At 48.4% G+C, this 7,228-nt stretch overlaps 1 long non-coding RNA gene across 1 annotated transcript in view; it reads right to left on the reverse strand.

Moving 5' to 3' along the window:
* The window catches only part of LOC135094060 (uncharacterized), a 2,933-nt gene extending 1,217 nt beyond the window's left edge, over positions 1 to 1,716 (reverse strand). The window contains exon 1 of the long non-coding RNA XR_010263570.1: positions 487 to 1,716. This is a non-coding gene — a long non-coding RNA (uncharacterized LOC135094060). The remainder of the gene's footprint in view (positions 1 to 486) is intronic.
* Between the last annotated feature and the right edge of the window lie 5,512 nt (positions 1,717 to 7,228).

Raw genomic sequence — 7,228 nt, forward strand, 5'->3', positions numbered from 1 at the left:
TTTGATTGGTAATGGTTCTCGCCTTCATCGTCATGGCCAGAGGGTAGGGAGAGGTTAATTATCACACAGTACCTACAGTGTGGCTTTATTATGAGGAACGAAAAATATAAAAATAGCAAAAATAATTACTTTTATAACTCCTCAAGAGTACCATTGATTCTGGGCACCGTTATATCCCTAAATAGCGTCACAGCCTTCATCCATCACTTCTCTACAACAATAATATTGCTCACAACACATTCACAGTAGACTATATTTGACTAAAGAAACATTACATGGCTAACACTTTCCCAAGACTCTGTGGCCTGTCTCCACGTGGGACCAACACCGGCTATTTTATCTGTTGCCAGAGGGAAGGGAGACGCCATTCTGTCAACACGTACAGTCACTATATCTTCACTAGAGACATGAATAATAAACATGAACACAGTAATATTCACTTCTAAATAAAAGAAAAATCAAATATTTCAGAGCTACGAGACCCACCTGTTGCCAGAGGGAAGGGAGACGCCATTCTGTGCTCTCCCCCTCAACACCCACCCCCAGGCCTCTGAAGTTATTGGAACCTTAGCTAGTTCTCTCTCTCTCTTCTTTCACAAATAATTTTACTGAACCGTGAGTTTAAATAAAAATGCAGGAATAATTGGCTAGCAAGGTGAGCATATAGGCTGGACATTAGTTGAAGTTAATAATTGAATTCTAAATTACTAACATATTTTATAAGCTAGGGAATGACACCTTATGAGTTACTGGTAGGCTGACGCAACATGATGTAATCCTATTATTCGTATTACCACTGATTAGAGAAAACCACAGTTGAAATAAGTAAAGACTATTTATAACAAATGTTTCAAGACTTCTAAATCACTCCCACGAATACACGCCTTATAAATATACTTTTTCATATAATCACTAAACCTTTAATTACCGCTATTATCCTCCTCTTCACCGCAAGCTACAAAAGAAAACAATTATTGGGGAGACTCAAAGAAACACAGAAATAATAAAAAGGAGCGTTACAGTTGTCCTTTTTTCACTACTGTGTCGGCAGCACTGCAGTCCTGGGCCAGGGTGGGGCTTGGTGCACCTCCAGGACTTAGCGCCAGGAGCAGCAGGAGCAGCATCGGGCACGGCAAGACTCTCTCCATGACTGTCGTGTGCGTGTGTCTGTGTGTTGTACGAGTACAGTGCACGCTAAAAGCTCCTCAGCGAGCGACAGGAAGTGAAGCCACGTGTCACCGCGGCCATTACTTGGAGAGGCCAGGTTACACGGCAGCTGTTGGGAGATAGCAAGTGGTGAACTCCCTGCTGCTGCTGGTGAACTGGTGTGTGAGGACAAGACAGTACGAGGCAAGGCTCCTCCCCGCCGCCTCTCCCATTCCAGCGTGCATGTGCCACACTGCAGCAAGGGGACATGCGGCGCCTTGTAGAAAATGATGGAAGGGGATGGGTGAAGTACGAGTGAGGTCTTTTGGAGAGGGGAAGGGGAGGGCATTATGGGAGTGGGGCCTGGGTGGGAGAGGGAGGATATAATGGGAGTAGGGCCTGGGGAGGAGCGGGAGGACTTTATAGGAGTGGAGTCTTGGGGGGGAGAGGAGGGCAGTATGGGAGTGGGGCCTTAGTGGAGGAGGAGGGGTGTTGACGTGGCTATGACAGGCAAGAGATATTTGCACTGCCACACCACACCACACCATCATATCAACCACACACCACACCACACCACACCACCACATAAGACACAATACACTACATCTTGTTTGCTTTACTAACAAACAAACTTGCTTTCCTGCTTGGAATATCTCTCTCTCTCTCTCTCTCTCTCTCTCTCTCTCTCTCTCTCTCTCTCTCTCTCTCTCTCTCTCTCTCTCTCTCTCTGAGGGAAGGCGTGACAGTTATTGCAGTGAGGCTTTGTTACTGTTTTCTCTGTGAGTGTTGAGTGAGGTGGACGTCTGACCCTCAGATGGGCGCGGGTCTCACTAATTAAGGGAAAATGGAAGGTGCGGCGCGCGTTTCGTCAAGGTTTTCAAACAGCGGAGCGAAGCAGCGAGTGTCGCGGCTGTGGGTGGGAGGCGAGCAAGCATCCTTGGACGCAAGGCGTGGGAGGCGCGGAAAGCCAGTGTCGACGTGCGTGGGTGGAGTGCAGGTGTGTTGGCGAGTGTGTGGGCGTAGTCCTCTTCCCCTTCGTCTTCCTCCTTTTGTAGTCTTTGCAAGTGCATTCATTATCCACTTCTGTTCCTCCACCATAGTGACAAAAATCAGCAGTGTCTGAAATAAGCCTCGTTAAATTGTGATCCATAGTTGGTCACTCCACAAAAGCGATGCAACGCGGCCTCTGAAACCTACCGTATTATTTGTCCCCAACTCGCCACTCTCCTTTCCCTTTCTCCTTCCATCCCTCCTGTGTCATACCTTCTTTTGTTATTTATTCATTTATGTACTTTTTATCACGTTCATCTTTCCTATTCAGTTCCTGGTCCTCTCCTCTCTCTTCTTGCTCCTTTCTCCCTCGTCATCGTCATCGCAGTTCTCTTCTTGTTTATGTTCTTCCCACATCTCGCGGCTGTGCCTCCTGCAGCGTCAAGGGTCACAGCCGCACAGCGCCACACGCTTCTCCAGCCCCTGAACTGCTGGTCTGAAAAGAATCCATAATTACTTTGGTTTCACTGTGTTCGTGCAAGAAGGCTGTCATCAAAGTATCAGTCAATAAACTTTAAACAAAAAATTTAGGAGAGGCTTTATGGGAGTGGGGCATGGGCGGGGAAAGTGGAGGGCATTATGGGAGTGGAACCTGGGGTAGAGGGGGAGAGCATTATGGGGGTGGAGCTGGGGGAAAAGGAGGGCATTATAGGAGTGGGGCCTAGGGGGAAGGGAGAGGAGATTATGGGAACGTGGCCAGAGGGGGAGGGGGAAGGCATTGTGGGAGTGGTGCCTGGGGCGAAAATTAGTGGAGTGTCTGAAGTACGGTCCTAATTAATTCGGATGTAAAACGACCTCTGAAACACTTTGCAGAATCTCCTGTACCTCCCCCTGTTCCTTCTCTCCTCTCTCCACCCTTCCTTTGTCATACTTCCTTTGTTATTTATTTATTTATTCATTTTTTTATCACATTAATCTTTCCTATTTTATTCCTGGTCTTTTTTCTTTCTCCCTCGTCAAGTTCTCTTCTCGCTGTTTTCTTCCTCATGTCGTGCCCGCGCCTCCTGCAGCGCCAAGGTGCACAATCGCACACCAATGCACGCTTCTCTCTCCCATAATTGCCGCCATAACGCAAAGAGGCCTTCCCGCAAACTGATCGCTTATTACTTTTCTTGAAAAATCATTATGTAAATTACTTTTTTCTTATTTGAACATTATCTCTTCACACATTCAGCAGTTTCTTGTACATTTATGTACGACCACTTGTTTGCTTTCTGTGATCGAGGCATACAGGCAGGCATGTAAGTTATTCCTGTTTTTTGGTTATTACATTTAAAGATGGGAAAGACAATAACAGGCACTGCATGGCTTGTTCATGGCATATTAGGTCAAAATTATGCCTGTTGTCAGCCAGTGATGACTTGCAAAATATGCAGAATGGTTAACAAGGCAATCATGAACTTTCAAGGCCTCTCTTTGTTGCTATTTTCTCGCTGATTCCATGTGTTTTTGGGCGTATCATCACTCGGTTGTCTCTGCATATTGTCTTAATTCATGATGGTGTAGTCTTGGCGGTGGTGGTGTGAGTAGTAGTAGATGTATAATGCTAGTACTGTGGTGGTGAAGGTGGAGGAGGTGGAGGAATGTAGTTTCTCCAGACACCACAAACATCTTGACACTCTGCGGTGCCCCTCTGCGTCCTGCGCCGCCAGCAGTAGCACGGTCGCCTCCGCCGTCACCAGCAGCAACACGCGTTTAATAATGTAGAGATCTTGTTAACATGTCACTAAAGCCGTAAAAACACTCTTGAAAACCCTTGGAAAGTGTTTTGGAAGTAGTCGGGGTGCAGCGTAGAAGCGTTTCAAAATATAGTCCTTGTTTGTTTGAGAGTTATTGATGAAAACGATGTAACACGGTCTCTGAAACCCATCGTAACTTATTTATTTTCTTCTCTCTCCAGCAACAATTACAGTATGGTGATCGAGGCACTGCGGAAATGTCAGGCTGCGGCGCTGCGGCACCACCACCACCTGCAGCTGGCGTTGGTGAGCGCCCTGTACGTGTTGACGCTTCTGGCCCTCTCCTCCCTCCCCGAGCAGACCCTGGACGCCTTCCACCAGCTGCACCACCTTGCCACGTGCATCGCTGTGGCCAGTCCATCCACGAGGCTGCCCATCCTGGGGCCCCTCAGGATAGAACATGTGGACGCGCAAACCATTCACGGTATCATGGCGCGGACGGTTAAGTTCCTGCAGGACCACAACCTGCTGGAGGCGGGGGAGCCGTGGGTGAAGGCGGTGGGCACGATGGCTCTGCGTCAGGTGAGGAACCCCAACCTCCACACCTCTATCTACGGTCAACACTGTAACTGGACGGCGCAGGATGTTAAGGATCGCGAGATGAACGACTCACTTGTGCCTCCTGCCTGGAAACACTCGCCCACCGCCGGCCTGCCTGCCATGCCGGCCAGCTGGTGCACAGTGCCAGACGGCGGCTACTACCTGGGCCTCCGCCTCAGAGATATGGCCAGTCACGATCTGTGTAGCACAGTGCCCACAGCGCAGGTGAACCAGTGTGTCAATGAGCTGCTTTCTTTAATTAAGGAGGAGTTTGATAATGGCGGATGGATTGACCAACTAACCAGCACAATAACCATTTCCCTCACCATGTTTGATTTCCGTCACGGACTGGCGTGCATCCTCACGGTGGTGGGAGAGAAACTAACGACCACAAGCTGGAACGTCAACTTGCGCCTCTCCCTCGTGTATCCGCGGGGGTGCAGACTCATGGCGTGGACTTTGGTGGTGCTAGTCTTGATAACTGCCCTTGATGTTTTTTGCGCTCAGTGCATTCGTCTAAAGAAGAGGATGTTGCTGATGGCCCTTGATGTGGTGATCCTGCTCGCTATCTCAGTGCGCCTTGCCACACACTTCTCGGAAGCCAGACTTCTCCACTCCGCTACAACTAAGTTTGTGGATGAGATCCGCAACCAGCCGAGGAGGTCCGATGCCGAGCCGTATGGACTTTACGAAGGTATCGAGCCGCTGGCGAGGGTGGAACACAGAATAAACACTTTGGAGACACTGTGGATGCTCGCCGTGTTGCTCAAGGTTCTTTCTTTGGAATGGTACGGAACCAGAGACGCGACAATATTCTTCTTGATGTTCCGTCGCGCGTTGAGGAAGTCGTATTCTGCACTGTTTACCATCGCCCTTATCACTGTCGTCCACGCCCTTGCCTTTTATCGCTTTTTTGGGAATCAGCTGATAGAGTTTGAGTTTTTTGACAACACATTCAGCACCGTGGCGGGCTACACGGTGGGCATATTCAAACATGAGGTGTTTTTTCTTAAGAACTCGACTTGGAAAATGCTCTTCATTTTATCCGCCTTCACCCTGGTCATCTTGGGCTCCGAGTATGTGATCACCTTATTTTTGTCAACTTTCGAGGCCATGACCGAAGTGAGTGATGTGGAGGCAAAGGAAGGCAGAAGTGGAGGCTATGATGACGGCGAAGAACTCGATGACAAGATGTTCTTAAGAATCGTGAAGGAGGAACTCGAGAGGATACTGGCTGACGGAGGCCTGGCTCCGGCGGTCACTCCCAGCCAGGCTTGAAGGAAGTAGTCACAGCATCACTCACTGCTTGCCTGCCTCCGCATCGCACCCTCCTGCACCAACTCACTGCCGGGAATTTCTCAATTTATTTTAGTCTAGAAACGTTTGGAATATGCAAGAGGTCACTAATTGACCAATAGAAAGTCTTACCTCATACTTTTGGTTATCTTTACGTTTGGTGAGTTGGTGTGTGTGTGTGTGTGTGTGTGTGTGTGTGTGTGTGTGTGTGTGTGTAGGGGAGTCTTGCAGGTGCTCGTGAAAGTGTCATTTAGCTGTTTGTGATGCCTATCTGCAGCAGTAGTAGCAGCAGCACCAGCGATAGTGATAGTAATAGTATTAGTAGCAGTAGCGGTAGTTGTAACAGCAATAGTAGTAGTAGCAGTAGTAGTAGTAGTAGTAGTAGTAGTAGTAGGCAAGTAAGAAGTAACATTGTTAGCAGTAGCGAGATGGCGCACTTGCCAGTGGTCGCTTCCCTCGGTTGCTTGCTCCTGACCACTGAACAGTGGACACAACCCATTGCTATATTTCAATAATTGTAACGCGATGGACGAGAGACAAAAGTCAGTGGTGGAGTGGTGCGGGCGAGGTCACGTGGCCACCATCAGGGTGTCGGGTGGTCGGCGCATTATCCTGGAACTTCCCGTAAACTACAAGCTCGAGCACCAGGAGCGGGGGCCGGGAAGGGAGCTGGTGCTGGTCTTTGAGGCCTCCTGCAGCGCCGCGTCCCCCACTCACCAAGAGGAGGACGTGCCCGACAAGGAAACACTCCTGCCCAGGGAAAACGCGGATAAGGAGATGGGACACGCGTTTAATGACTCGACATGCGTCAAACTCAGGGTCGCGAATAACTTCAAAGTAAAGTTTCCGAGGAGTTTGGAAGACGCCCAGGGACATGAGTAAGTCAGTCTGGAGCTTGAACCAGGAAGGCGGGGAGGTGGTAGTACTCAGTTTAGGGTTTAGTTGCTCTCACTTCTCTTCCTCCTTTCACCCTTTGCCTTCTCTTCAATCTCCTGTTGCTGAATCTTGTTTCTCCTTTCTCTCCTCTTACTGTTTCTCCTTACGGGGATCTTGCTGCTCTTACCTCTCTTCTTGGCGATGACTTGCCTTGTACCGCCAGTGCTGCTCCCTCTTAGTAACGTCCAAACACTTCATAGACAAAGGTTCCTGCGGTTTCCAAAGTTGTTTTCATGGTTCTAGTGATGACAAGAATTCTGCATCGTCACTAGGAAAACACTCATGAGACACTGATTATCTCTTTAGGAGAGAAATAAACCATTTTAGGATTGGTGGAGAAGATAGACTGCTACTGAATCTCTTACATTTACCATTTAATATTTTTTCGTTTGTTTCTGGGTTTTGTCACACAGAAGACATCACCATAGACAAAATTTTCTTTGTATAAAAGTGTGATTGATAACGTTTATTGGGATTGCGGTACCGAGTCCTCCTTTATTGTAAATAAATACAACAAAAAT

This window comes from Scylla paramamosain, chromosome 44 (assembly GCF_035594125.1).
Source record: "Scylla paramamosain isolate STU-SP2022 chromosome 44, ASM3559412v1, whole genome shotgun sequence".
Lineage (NCBI taxonomy): Eukaryota > Metazoa > Arthropoda > Malacostraca > Decapoda > Portunidae > Scylla > Scylla paramamosain.